Source organism: Coregonus clupeaformis, unplaced genomic scaffold (assembly GCF_020615455.1).
Source record: "Coregonus clupeaformis isolate EN_2021a unplaced genomic scaffold, ASM2061545v1 scaf2990, whole genome shotgun sequence".
Taxonomy (NCBI): domain Eukaryota; kingdom Metazoa; phylum Chordata; class Actinopteri; order Salmoniformes; family Salmonidae; genus Coregonus; species Coregonus clupeaformis.
The window spans coordinates 1-12,391 of NW_025536444.1; the positions used below are offsets into that span (position 1 = coordinate 1).

The 12,391-nt window shown below is 39.3% G+C and overlaps 17 non-coding genes across 17 annotated transcripts; all 17 read right to left on the reverse strand.

The window, feature by feature from the left end:
- Positions 1 to 164: 164 nt before the first annotated feature.
- On the reverse strand, positions 165 to 236 carry trnac-gca. Its single transcript has one exon. It is a non-coding gene; the product is annotated as a tRNA-Cys (tRNA).
- Positions 237 to 751: 515 nt separating this feature from the next.
- Positions 752 to 823, reverse strand: trnac-gca. Its single transcript has one exon. It is a non-coding gene; the product is annotated as a tRNA-Cys (tRNA).
- Positions 824 to 1,332: 509 nt separating this feature from the next.
- On the reverse strand, positions 1,333 to 1,404 carry trnac-gca. Its single transcript has one exon. It is a non-coding gene; the product is annotated as a tRNA-Cys (tRNA).
- A 706-nt stretch (positions 1,405 to 2,110) lies between these two features.
- trnac-gca lies at positions 2,111 to 2,182 on the reverse strand. The gene has a single exon. It is a non-coding gene; the product is annotated as a tRNA-Cys (tRNA).
- Positions 2,183 to 2,875: 693 nt separating this feature from the next.
- trnac-gca lies at positions 2,876 to 2,947 on the reverse strand. The gene has a single exon. It is a non-coding gene; the product is annotated as a tRNA-Cys (tRNA).
- Positions 2,948 to 3,648: 701 nt separating this feature from the next.
- trnac-gca lies at positions 3,649 to 3,720 on the reverse strand. Its single transcript has one exon. It is a non-coding gene; the product is annotated as a tRNA-Cys (tRNA).
- A 708-nt stretch (positions 3,721 to 4,428) lies between these two features.
- On the reverse strand, positions 4,429 to 4,500 carry trnac-gca. The gene has a single exon. It is a non-coding gene; the product is annotated as a tRNA-Cys (tRNA).
- A 901-nt stretch (positions 4,501 to 5,401) lies between these two features.
- Positions 5,402 to 5,473, reverse strand: trnac-gca. Its single transcript has one exon. It is a non-coding gene; the product is annotated as a tRNA-Cys (tRNA).
- Positions 5,474 to 6,175: 702 nt separating this feature from the next.
- On the reverse strand, positions 6,176 to 6,247 carry trnac-gca. Its single transcript has one exon. It is a non-coding gene; the product is annotated as a tRNA-Cys (tRNA).
- Positions 6,248 to 7,146: 899 nt separating this feature from the next.
- trnac-gca lies at positions 7,147 to 7,218 on the reverse strand. The gene has a single exon. It is a non-coding gene; the product is annotated as a tRNA-Cys (tRNA).
- A 508-nt stretch (positions 7,219 to 7,726) lies between these two features.
- trnac-gca lies at positions 7,727 to 7,798 on the reverse strand. Its single transcript has one exon. It is a non-coding gene; the product is annotated as a tRNA-Cys (tRNA).
- A 124-nt stretch (positions 7,799 to 7,922) lies between these two features.
- Positions 7,923 to 7,994, reverse strand: trnac-gca. Its single transcript has one exon. It is a non-coding gene; the product is annotated as a tRNA-Cys (tRNA).
- Positions 7,995 to 8,621: 627 nt separating this feature from the next.
- On the reverse strand, positions 8,622 to 8,693 carry trnac-gca. The gene has a single exon. It is a non-coding gene; the product is annotated as a tRNA-Cys (tRNA).
- Positions 8,694 to 9,394: 701 nt separating this feature from the next.
- Positions 9,395 to 9,466, reverse strand: trnac-gca. The gene has a single exon. It is a non-coding gene; the product is annotated as a tRNA-Cys (tRNA).
- Positions 9,467 to 10,172: 706 nt separating this feature from the next.
- Positions 10,173 to 10,244, reverse strand: trnac-gca. The gene has a single exon. It is a non-coding gene; the product is annotated as a tRNA-Cys (tRNA).
- A 706-nt stretch (positions 10,245 to 10,950) lies between these two features.
- On the reverse strand, positions 10,951 to 11,022 carry trnac-gca. Its single transcript has one exon. It is a non-coding gene; the product is annotated as a tRNA-Cys (tRNA).
- Positions 11,023 to 11,716: 694 nt separating this feature from the next.
- Positions 11,717 to 11,788, reverse strand: trnac-gca. Its single transcript has one exon. It is a non-coding gene; the product is annotated as a tRNA-Cys (tRNA).
- Between the last annotated feature and the right edge of the window lie 603 nt (positions 11,789 to 12,391).

The following is a 12,391-nucleotide window of genomic DNA, read 5'->3' on the forward strand; positions in this document are numbered from 1 at the left end:
ATCTTGATATGCAGTTAGATGCTTTACCGCTGAGTTGTACCCCATTTGTTAGAAACAATCTAATTGGGTGAAAAAATGTACAACAACAGACAATTTTAAAACAGTACATCTCCTAATAATGAACACTCCCTCTCTCAGAACACACTTAAAAGTACCTAATGTTAAGGGGGCACCAGGATTTGAACCTGGGACCTCTTGATCTGCAGTCAAATGCTCTACCACTGAACTATACCCCCTCTGTCAGTTATATTCAAATAATGAGAAATACCGCCTCATAAGGGACATTTTAGATGAATAAGTTACAGCACATAATACAGAAAACTCCCCTCTAAACACACTTATAGAGTACTTGATTTCAAGTGGGCGGCAGGATTTGAACTAAGACCTTTTTGATCTGCAGACAAATGACCTTCCACTGAGCAACACCCCCTCAGTTGGGAACTATCTAAGGGAGAGAAAAAAATCTAATAAGAGACTTTTTAGGTAAAGATGTATGTCGCCTAATAATGAACACTCCCTCTCTCAAAACACACTTATAAAGTATTTGATTTGAAGGGGGGCAGCAGGATTTGAACATGGGACCTCTTGATATGCAGTTAGATGCTTTACAGCTGAGTTGTACCCCATTTGTTAGGAAACAATCTAATTGGGTGAAAAAATTTACAACAACAGAGAATTTTAATAACAAGGTACATCTCCTAATAATGAACACTCCCTCTCTCAGAACACACTTAAAAAGTACCTAATGTTAAGGGGGCACCAGGATTTGAACCTGGGACCTCTTGATCTGCAGTCAAATGCTCTACCACTGAACTATACCCCCTCTGTCAGTTATATTCAAATAATGAGAAATACCGTCTCATAAGGGACATTTTAGATGAATAGTTACAGCACATAATACAGAAAACTCCCTCAAAACACACTTATAGAGTACTTGATTTCAAGTGGGCAGCAGGATTTGAACTAAGACCTTTTGATCTGCAGACAAATTACCTTCCACTGAGCAATACCCCCTCAGTTGGGAACTATCTAAGGGAGAGAAAAAAAATCTAATAAGATACTTTTTAGGTTAAGATGTATGTCGCCTAATAATGAACACTCCCTCTCTCAAAACACACTTATAAAGTATTTGATTTGAAGGGGGCAGCAGGATTTGAACATGGGACCTCTTGATATGCAGTTAGATGCTTTACCGCTGAGTTGTACCCCATTTGTTAGGAAACAATCTAATTGGGTGAAAAAATGTACAACAGACAATTTTAATAACGAGGTACATCTCCTAATAATGAACACTCCCTCTCTCAGAACACACTTAAAAAGTACCTAATGTTAAGGGGGCACCAGGATTTGAACCTGGGACCTCTTGATCTGCAGTCAAATGCTCTACCACTGAGCTATACCCCCTCTGTCTATTATATTTTAATAATGAGAAATACCCTCTCATAAGGGACATTTTAGATGAATAGTTACAGCACACAATACAGAAGATTCCCTCAAAACACACTTATAGAGTACTTGATTTCAAGAGGGCAGCAGGATTTGAACTGACCTCTTGATCTGCAGTCAAATGCCCTACCAATGAGCAATACCCCCTCAGTTGGGAACTATCTAAGGGAGAGAACAAAAATCGAATAAGGGACTTTTTAGGTTAAGATGTATGTCGCCTAATAATGAACACTCTCTCTCTCAAAACACACTTATAAAGTATTTGATTTGAAGGGGGCAGCAGGATTTGAAAATGGGACCTCTTGATATGCAGTTAGATGCTTTACCGCTGAGTTGTACCCCATTTGTTAGGAAACAATCTAATTGGGTGAAAAAATACGAACAAGAGACATTTTTATTAAAGACGTACGTCGCCTAATAATGAACACTCCCTCTCTCAGAACACACTTATAAAGTATTTGATTTGAAGGGGGCAGCAGGATTTGAACATGGGACCTCTTGATATGCAGTTAGATGCTTTACCGCTGAGTTGTACCCCATTTGTTAGGAAACAATCTAATTGGGTGAAAAAATGTACAACAAGAGACAATTTTAATAACGAGGTACGTCTCCTAATCATGAGCACTCCCTCTCTCAGAACACACTTAAAAAGTACCTAATGTTAAGGGGGCACCAGGATTTGAACCTGGGACCTCTTGATCTGCAGTCAAATGCTCTACCACTGAGCTATACCCCCTCTGTCTATTATATTTTAATAATGAGAAATACCCTCTCATAAGGGACATTTTAGATGAATAGTTACAGCACACAATACAGAAGATTCCCTCAAAACACACTTATAGAGTACTTGATTTCAAGAGGGCAGCAGGATTTGAACTGACCTCTTGATCTGCAGTCAAATGCCCTACCAATGAGCAATACCCCCTCAGTTGGGAACTATCTAAGGGAGAGAAGAAAAATCTAATAAGAGACTTTTTAGGTTAAGATGTATGTCGCCTAATAATGAACACTCCCTCTCTCAAAACACACTTATAAAGTATTTGATTTGAAGGGGGCAGCAGGATTTGAACATGGGACCTCTTGATATGCAGTTAGATGCTTTACCGCTGAGTTGTACCCCATTTGTTAGGAAACAATCTAATTGGGTGAAAAAAATGTACAACAAGAGACAATTTTAATAACAAGGTACATCTCCTAATAATGAACACTCCCTCTCTCAGAACACACTTAAGAAGTACCTGATCTTAAGGGGGCACCAGGATTTGAACCTGGGACCTCTTGATATGCAGTTAGATGCTTGTACCCCATTTGTTAGGAAACAATCTAATTGGGTGAAAAAATGTACAACAACAGAGAATTTTAATAACAAGGTACATCTCCTAATAATGAACACTCCCTCTCAGAACACACTTAAAAGTACCTAATGTTAAGGGGGCACCAGGATTTGAACCTGGGATCTCTTGATCTGCAGTCAACTGCTCTACCACTGAGCTATACCCGCTCTGTAAGTTATGTTCAAATAATGAGAAATACCCTCTCATAAGGGACATTTTAGATGAATAGTTACAGCACATAATACAGAAGATTCCATCAAAACACACTCATAGAGTACTTGATTTCAAGAGGGCAGCAGGATTTGAACTGACCTCTTGATCTGCAGATCAAATGCCCTACCAATGAGCAATACCCCCCTCAGTTGGGAACTATCTAAGGGAGAGAACAAAAATCGAATAAGGGACTTTTTTAGGTTAAGATGTATGTCGCCTAATAATGAACACTCCCTCTCTCAAAACACACTTATAAAGTATTTGATTTGAAGGGGGCAGCAGGATTTGAACATGGGACCTCTTGATATGCAGTTAGATGCTTTACCGCTGAGTTGTACCCCATTTGTTAGGAAACAATCTAATTGGGTGAAAAAATGTACAACAAGAGACAATTTTAATAACAAGGTACGTCTCCTAATCATGAGCACTCTCTCTCAGAACACACTTAGAAGTACCTGATCTTAAGGGGGCACCAGGATTTGAACCTGGGACCTTTATGCAGTTAGATGCTTTACGCTGAGTTGTACCCCATTTGTTAGGAAACAATCTAATTGGGTGAAAAAAATTTACAACAACAGACAATTTTAATAAAAGGTACATCTCCTAATAATGAACACTCCCTCTCTCAGAACACACTTAAAAAGTACCTAATGTTAAGGGGCACCAGGATTTGAACCTGGGACCTCTTGATCTGCAGTCAAATGCTCTACCACTGAGCTATACCCCCTCTGTCAGTTATATTCAAATAATGAGAAATACCGTCTCATAAGGGAAATTTTAGATGAATAGTTACAGCACATAATACAGACAGATTCCCTCAAAACACACTTATAGAGTACTTGATTTCAAGAGGGCAGCAGGATTTGAACTGACCTCTTGATCTGCAGTCAAATGCCCTACCAATGAGCAATACCCCCTCAGTTGGGAACTATCTAAGGGAGAGAACAAAAAATCGAATAAGGGACTTTTAGGTTAAGATGTATGTCGCCTAATAATGAACACTCCCTCTCTCAAAACACACTTATAAAGTATTTGATTTGAAGGGGGCAGCAGGATTTGAACATGGGACCTCTTGATATGCAGTTAGATGCTTTACCGCTGAGTTGTACCCCATTTGTTAGGAAACAATCTAATTGGGTGAAAAAATTTACAACAAGAGACAATTTTAATAACGAGGTACGTCTCCTAATCATGAGCACTCCCTCTCTCAGAACACACTTAAGAAGTACCTGATCTTAAGGGGGCACCAGGATTTGAACCTGGGACCTCTTGATATGCAGTTAGATGCTTTACCGCTGAGTTGTACCCCATTTGTTAGGAAACAATCTAATTGGGTGAAAAAATGTACAACAACAGAGAATTTTAATAACAAGGTACATCTCCTAATAATGAACACTCCCTCTCTCAGAACACACTTAAAAAGTACCTAATGTTAAGGGGGCACCAGGATTTGAACCTGGGACCTCTTGATCTGCAGTCAAATGCTCTACCACTGAGCTATACCCCCTCTGTCAGTTATATTCTAATAATGAGAAATACCCTCTCATAAGGGACATTTTAGATGAATAGTTACAGCACATAATACAGAAGATTCCATCAAAACACACTCATAGAGTACTTGATTTCAAGAGGGCAGCAGGATTTGAACTGACCTCTTGATCTGCAGTCAAATGCCCTACCAATGAGCAATACCCCCTCAGTTGGGAACTATCTAAGGGAGAGAAGAAAAAATCGAATAAGAGACTTTTTAGGTTAAGATGTATGTCGCCTAATAATGAACACTCCCTCTCTCAAAACACACTTATAAAGTATTTGATTTGAAGGGGGCAGCAGGATTTGAACATGGGACCTCTTGATATGCAGTTAGATGCTTTACCGCTGAGTTGTACCCCATTTGTTAGGAAACAATCTAATTGAAAAAAAATCGAATAAGGGACTTTTTAGGTTAAGACGTATGTCGCCTAATAATGAACACTCCCTCTCTCAGAACACACTTATAAAGTATTTGATTTGAAGGGGGCAGCAGGATTTGAACATGGGACCTCTTGATATGCAGTTAGATGCTTTACCGCTGAGTTGTACCCCATTTGTTAGGAAACAATCTAATTGGGTGAAAAAATGTACAACAAGAGACAATTTTAATAACGAGGTACGTCTCCTAATCATGAGCACTCCCTCTCTCAGAACACACTTAAGAAGTACCTGATCTGAAGGGGGCACCAGGATTTGAACCTGGGACCTCTTGATATGCAGTTAGATGCTTTACCGCTGAGTTGTACCCCATTTGTTAGGAAACAATCTAATTGGGTGAAAAAATTTACAACAACAGAGAATTTTAATAACAAGGTACATCTCCTAATAATGAACACTCCCTCTCTCAGAACACACTTAAAAAGTACCTAATGTTAAGGGGGCACCAGGATTTGAACCTGGGACCTCTTGATCTGCAGTCAAATGCTCTACCACTGAGCTATACCCCCTCTTTCTGTTATATTTTAATAATGAGAAATACCCTCTCATAAGGGACATTTTAGATGAATAGTTACAGCACACAATACAGAAGATTCCCTCAAAACACACTTATAGAGTACTTGATTTCAAGAGGGCAGCAGGATTTGAACTGACCTCTTGATCTGCAGTCAAATGCCCTACCAATGAGCAATACCCCCTCAGTTGGGAACTATCTAAGGGAGAGAAAAAAAATCGAATAAGGTACTTTTTGGTTAAGATGTATGTCGCCTAATAATGAACACTCCCTCTCTCAAAACACACTTATAAAGTATTTGATTTGAAGGGGGCAGCAGGATTTGAACATGGGACCTCTTGATATGCAGTTAGATGCTTTACCGCTGAGTTGTACCCCATTTGTTAGGAAACAATCTAATTGGGTGAAAAAATGTACAACAAGAGACAATTTTAATAACGAGGTACGTCTCCTAATCATGAACACTCCCTCTCTCAGAACACACTTAGAAGTACCTGATCTTAAGGGGGCACCAGGATTTGAACATGGGACCTCTTGATATGCAGTTAGATGCTTTACCGCTGAGTTGTACCCCATTTGTTAGGAAACAATCTAATTGGGTGAAAAAATGTACAACAGACAATTTTAATAACGAGGTACATCTCCTAATAATGAACACTCCCTCTCTCAGAACACACTTAAAAAGTACCTAATGTTAAGGGGGCACCAGGATTTGAACCTGGGACCTCTTGATCTGCAGTCAAATGCTCTACCACTGAGCTATACCCCCTCTGTCAGTTATATTCAAATAATGAGAAATACCGTCTCATAAGGGACATTTTAGATGAATAGTTACAGCACATAATACAGAAGATTCCCTCAAAACACACTTATAGAGTACTTGATTTCAAGAGGGCAGCAGGATTTGAACTGACCTCTTGATCTGCAGTCAAATGCCCTACCAATGAGCAATACCCCCTCAGTTGGGAACTATCTAAGGGAGAGAACAAAAATCGAATAAGGGACTTTTTTAGGTTAAGATGTATGTCGCCTAATAATGAACACTCCCTCTCTCAAAACACACTTATAAAGTATTTGATTTGAAGGGGGCAGCAGGATTTGAACATGGGACCTCTTGATATGCAGTTAGATGCTTTACCGCTGAGTTGTACCCCATTTGTTAGGAAACAATCTAATTGGTAAAAATCGAACAAGAGACATTTTTATTAAGGCGTATGTCGCCTAATAATGAACACTCCCTCTCTCAGAACACACTTAAGAAGTATCTGATCTGAAGGGGGCACCAGGATTTGAACATGGGACCTCTTGATATGCAGTCAGATGCTTTACCGCTGAGTTGTACCCCATTTGTTAGGAAACAATCTAATTGGGTGAAAAAATGTACAACAAGAGACAATTTTAATAACGAGGTACGTCTCCTAATCATGAGCACTCCCTCTCTCAGAACACACTTAAGAAGTACCAGATCTTAAGGGGGCACCAGGATTTGAACCTGGGACCTCTTGATATGCAGTTAGATGCTTTACCCCTGAGTTGTACCCCATTTGTTAGGAAACAATCTAATTGGGTGAAAAAAATTACAACAAGAGACAATTTTAATAACAAGGTACATCTCCTAATAATGAACACTCCCTCTCTCAGAACACACTTAAAGAGTACCTAATGTTAAGGGGGCACCAGGATTAGAACATGGGACCTCTTGATCTGCAGTCAAATGCTCTACCACTGTGCTATACCCCCTCTTTTAGTTATATTCTAATAAGGAGAAATACCGTCTCATAAGGGACATTTTAGATGAATAGTTACAGCACATAATACAGAAGACTCCCTCAAAACACACTTATAGAGTACTTGATTTCAAGAGGGCAGCAGGATTTGAACTAGACCTCTTGATCTGCAGTCAAATGACCTACCAATGAGCAATACCCCTCAGTTGGGAACTATCTAAGGGAGAGAAAAAAATCGAATAAGAGACTTTTTAGGTTAAGATGTATGTCGCCTAATAATGAACACTCCCTCTCTCAAAACACACTTATAAAGTATTTGATTTGAAGGGGGCAGCAGGATTTGAACATGGGACCTCTTGATATGCAGTTAGATGCTTTACCGCTGAGTTGTACCCCATTTGTTAGAAACAATCTAATTGGGTGAAAAAATGTACAACAAGAGACAATTTTAATAACGAGGTACGTCTCCTAATAATGAACACTCCCTCTCTCAGAACACACTTAAGAAGTACCTGATCTTAAGGGGGCACCAGGATTTGAACCTGGGACCTCTTGATATGCAGTCAGATGCTCTACCGCTGAGCTGTACCCCCTTTGTTGGAAACAATCTAATTGGGTGAAAAAATGTACAACAACAGATAATTTTAATAACAAGGTACATCTCCTAATAATGAACACTCCCTCTCTCAGAACACACTTAAAAAGTACCTGATGTTAAGGGGGCACCAGGATTTGAACCTGGGACCTCTTGATCTGCAGTCAAATGCTCTACCACTGAGCTATACCCCCTCTGTTAGTTATATTCAAATAAGGAGAAATACCGTCTCATAAGGGACATTTTAGATGAATAGTTACAGCACATAATACAGAAGACTCCCTCAAAACACACTTATAGAGTACTTGATTTCAAGTGGGCAGCAGGATTTGAACTAAGACCTCTTGATCTGCAGACAAATGCCCTTCCAATGAGCAATACCCCCTCAGTTGGGAACTATCTAAGGGAGAGAACAAAAAATCGAATAAGGTACTTTTTAGGTTAAGATGTATGTCGCCTAATAATGAACACTCCCTCTCTCAAAACACACTTATAAAGTATTTGATTTGAAGGGGGCAGCAGGATTTGAACATGGGACCTCTTGATATCAGTTAGATGCTTTGTGAGTTGTACATGAAAAATATTGTAATAAAAGAGAAATTTTAATAAGAGTTAATATGAGCACTCCCTCTCTCAGAACACTTAAGAAGTACCTGATAAGGGGTTACTGGGACCTTTATAAAGAGAGTTGTACCCATTTGTTGGAAACAATCTAATTGGGTGAAAAAATTTACAACAAGAGAGAATTTTAATAACAAGGTACATCTCCTAATAATGAACACTCCCTCTCTCAGAACACACTTAAAAAGTACCTGATGTTAAGGGGGCACCAGGATTTGAACCTGGGACCTCTTGATCTGCAGTCAAATGCTCTACCACTGAGCTATACCCCCTCTGTCAGTTATATTGTAATAAGGAGAAATACCCTCTCATAAGGGACATTTTAGATGAATAGTTACAGCACATAATACAGAAGATTCCCTCAAAACACACTTATAGAGTACTTGATTTCAAGAGGGCAGCAGGATTTGAACTGACCTCTTGATCTGCAGTCAAATGCCCTACCAATGAGCAATACCCCCTCAGTTGGGAACTATCTAAGGAGAGAACAAAAATCGAATAAGAGACTTTTTAGGTTAAGATGTATGTCGCCTAATAATGAACACTCCCTCTCTCAAAACACACTTATAAAGTACTTGATTTGAAGGGGGCAGCAGGATTTGAACATGGGACCTCTTGATATGCAGTTAGATGCTTTACCGCTGAGCTGTACCCCATTTGTTAGGAAACAATCTAATGGGTGAAAAAAATGTCAACAAGAGACTTTTTAACGAGGTACGTCGCCTAATAATGAACACTCCCTCTCTCAGAACACACTTAAGAAGTATTTGATCTTAAGGGGGCACCAGGATTTGAACATGGGACCTCTTGATATGCAGTTAGATGCTTTACCGCTGAGTTGTACCCCATTTGTTAGGAAACAATCTAATTGGGTGAAAAAATGTATAACAAGAGACAATTTTAATAACAAGGTACATCTCCTAATAATGAACACTCCCTCTCTCAGAACACACTTAAAAAGTACCTGATGTTAAGGGGGCACCAGGATTTGAACCTGGGACCTCTTGATCTGCAGTCAAATGCTCTACCACTGAGCTATACCCCCTCTGTCAGTTATATTCTAATAAGGAGAAATACCGTCTCATAAGGGACATTTTAGATGAATAGTTACAGCACATAATACAGAAGATTCCCTCAAAACACACTTATAGAGTACTTGATTTCAAGTGGGCAGCAGGATTTGAACTAAGACCTCTTGATCTGCAGCAAATGCCCTACCAATGAGCAATACCCCTCAGTTGGGAACTATCTAAAGGGAGGAACAAAAATCTAATAAGAGACTTTTTGGTTAAGATGTATGTCGCCTAATAATGAACACTCCCTCTCTCAAAACACACTTATAAAGTATTTGATTTGAAGGGGGCAGCAGGATTTGAACATGGGACCTCTTGATATGCAGTTAGATGCTTTACCGCTGAGTTGTACCCCATTTGTTAGGAAACAATCTAATTGGGTGAAAAAATGTACAACAAGAGACAATTTTAATAACGAGGTACGTCTCCTAATCATGAGCACTCCCTCTCTCAGAACACACTTAAGAAGTACCTGATCTTAAGGGGGCAGCAGGATTTGAACATGGGACCTCTTGATATGCAGTTAGATGCTTTACCGCTGAGTTGTACCCCATTTGTTAGGAAACAATCTAATTGGGTGAAAAAATTTACAACAACAGACAATTTTAATAACAAGGTACATCTCCTAATAATGAACACTCCCTCTCTCAGAACACACTTAAAAAGTACCTAATGTTAAGGGGGCACCAGGATTTGAACCTGGGACCTCTTGATCTGCAGTCAAATGCTCTACCACTGAGCTATACCCCCTCTGTCAGTTATATTCAAATAATGAGAAATACCCTCTCATAAGGGACATTTTAGATGAATAGTTACAGCACATAATACAGAAGATTCCCTCAAAACACACTTATAGAGTACTTGATTTCAAGAGGGCAGCAGGATTTGAACTGACCTCTTGATCTGCAGACAAATGCCCTACCACTGAGCAATACCCCCTCAGTTGGGAACTATCTAAGGGAGAGAAGAAAAATCTAATAAGAGACTTTTTAGGTTAAGATGTATGTCGCTTAATAATGAACACTCCCTCTCTCAAAACACACTTATAAAGTATTTGATTTGAAGGGGCAGCAGGATTTGAACATGGGAACTCTTGATATGCAGTTAGATGCTTTATCGCTGAGTTGTACCCCATTTGTTAGGAAACAATCTAATTGGGTGAAAAAATTTACAACAAGAGACAATTTTAATAACGAGGTACATCTCCTAATAATGAGCACTCCCTCTCTCAGAACACACTTAAGAAGTACCTGATCTTAAGGGGGCACCAGGATTTGAACCTGGGACCTCTTGATATGCAGTTAGATGCTTTACCGCTGAGTTGTACCCCATTTGTTAGGAAACAATCTAATTGGGTGAAAAAATTTACAACAACAGAGAATTTTAATAACAAGGTACATCTCCTAATAATGAACACTCCCTCTCTCAGAACACACTTAAAAAGTACCTAATGTTAAGGGGGCACCAGGATTTGAACCTGGGACCTCTTGATCTGCAGTCAAATGCTCTACCACTGAGCTATACCCCCTCTGTCAGTTATATTCAAATAAGGAGAAATACCCTCTCATAAGGGACATTTTAGATGAATAGTTACAGCACATAATACAGAAAATTCCCTCAAAACACACTTATAGAGTACTTGATTTCAAGTGGGCAGCAGGATTTGAACTAAGACCTCTTGATCTGCAGACAAATGACCTACCAATGAGCAATACCCCCTCAGTTGGGAACTATCTAAGGGAGAGAAAAAAAATCGAATAAGAGACTTTTTAGGTTAAGATGTATGTCGCCTAATAATGAACACTCCCTCTCTCAAAACACACTTATAAAGTATTTGATTTGAAGGGGGCAGCAGGATTTGAACATGGGACCTCTTGATATGCAGTTAGATGCTTTACCGCTGAGTTGTACCCCATTTGTTAGAAACAATCTAATTGGGTGAAAAAATGTCAACAAGAGACAATTTTAATAAGGTAACCTAATATGAACACTCCCTCTCTCAGAACACACTTAAAAGTACTGATTTAAGGGGCACCAGGATTTGAACTGGGACCTCTTGATATGCAGTTAGATGCTTTACCGCTGAGTTGTACCCCATTTGTTGGAAACAATCTAATTGGGTGAAAAAATGTACAACAACAGAGAATTTTAATAACAAGGTACATCTCCTAATAATGAACACTCCCTCTCTCAGAACACACTTAAAAAGTACCTAATGTTAAAGGGGGCAGCAGGATTTGAACCTGGGACCTCTTGATCTGCAGTCAAATGCTCTACCACTGAGCTATACCCCCTCTGTCAGTTATATTCTAATAATGAGAAATACCCTCTCATAAGGGACATTTTAGATGAATAGTTACAGCACATAATACAGAAGACTCCCTCAAAACACACTTATAGAGTACTTGATTTCAAGAGGGCAGCAGGATTTGAACTAAGACCTCTTGATCTGCAGCAAATGCCCTACCAATGAGCAATACCCCCTCAGTTGGGAACTATCTAAGGGAGAGAAAAAAAATCGAATAAGGGACTTTTTAGGTTAAGATGTATGTCGCCTAATAATGAACACTCCCTCTCTCAAAACACACTTATAAAGTATTTGATTTGAAGGGGGCAGCAGGATTTGAACATGGGACCTCTTGATATGCAGTTAGATGCTTTACCGCTGAGTTGTACCCCATTTGTTAGGAAACAATCTAATTGGGTGAAAAATGTACAACAAGAGACAATTTTAATAACGAGGACGCCCTAATCATGAGCACTCCCTCTCTCAGAACACATTAAAGTACGTTTAAGGGGGCACCAGGATTTGAATGGGACCTCTTGATATGCAGTAGATGTTTACGTGAGTTGTACCCATTTTAGGAAACAATCTAATGGGTGAAAAAATGTACAAC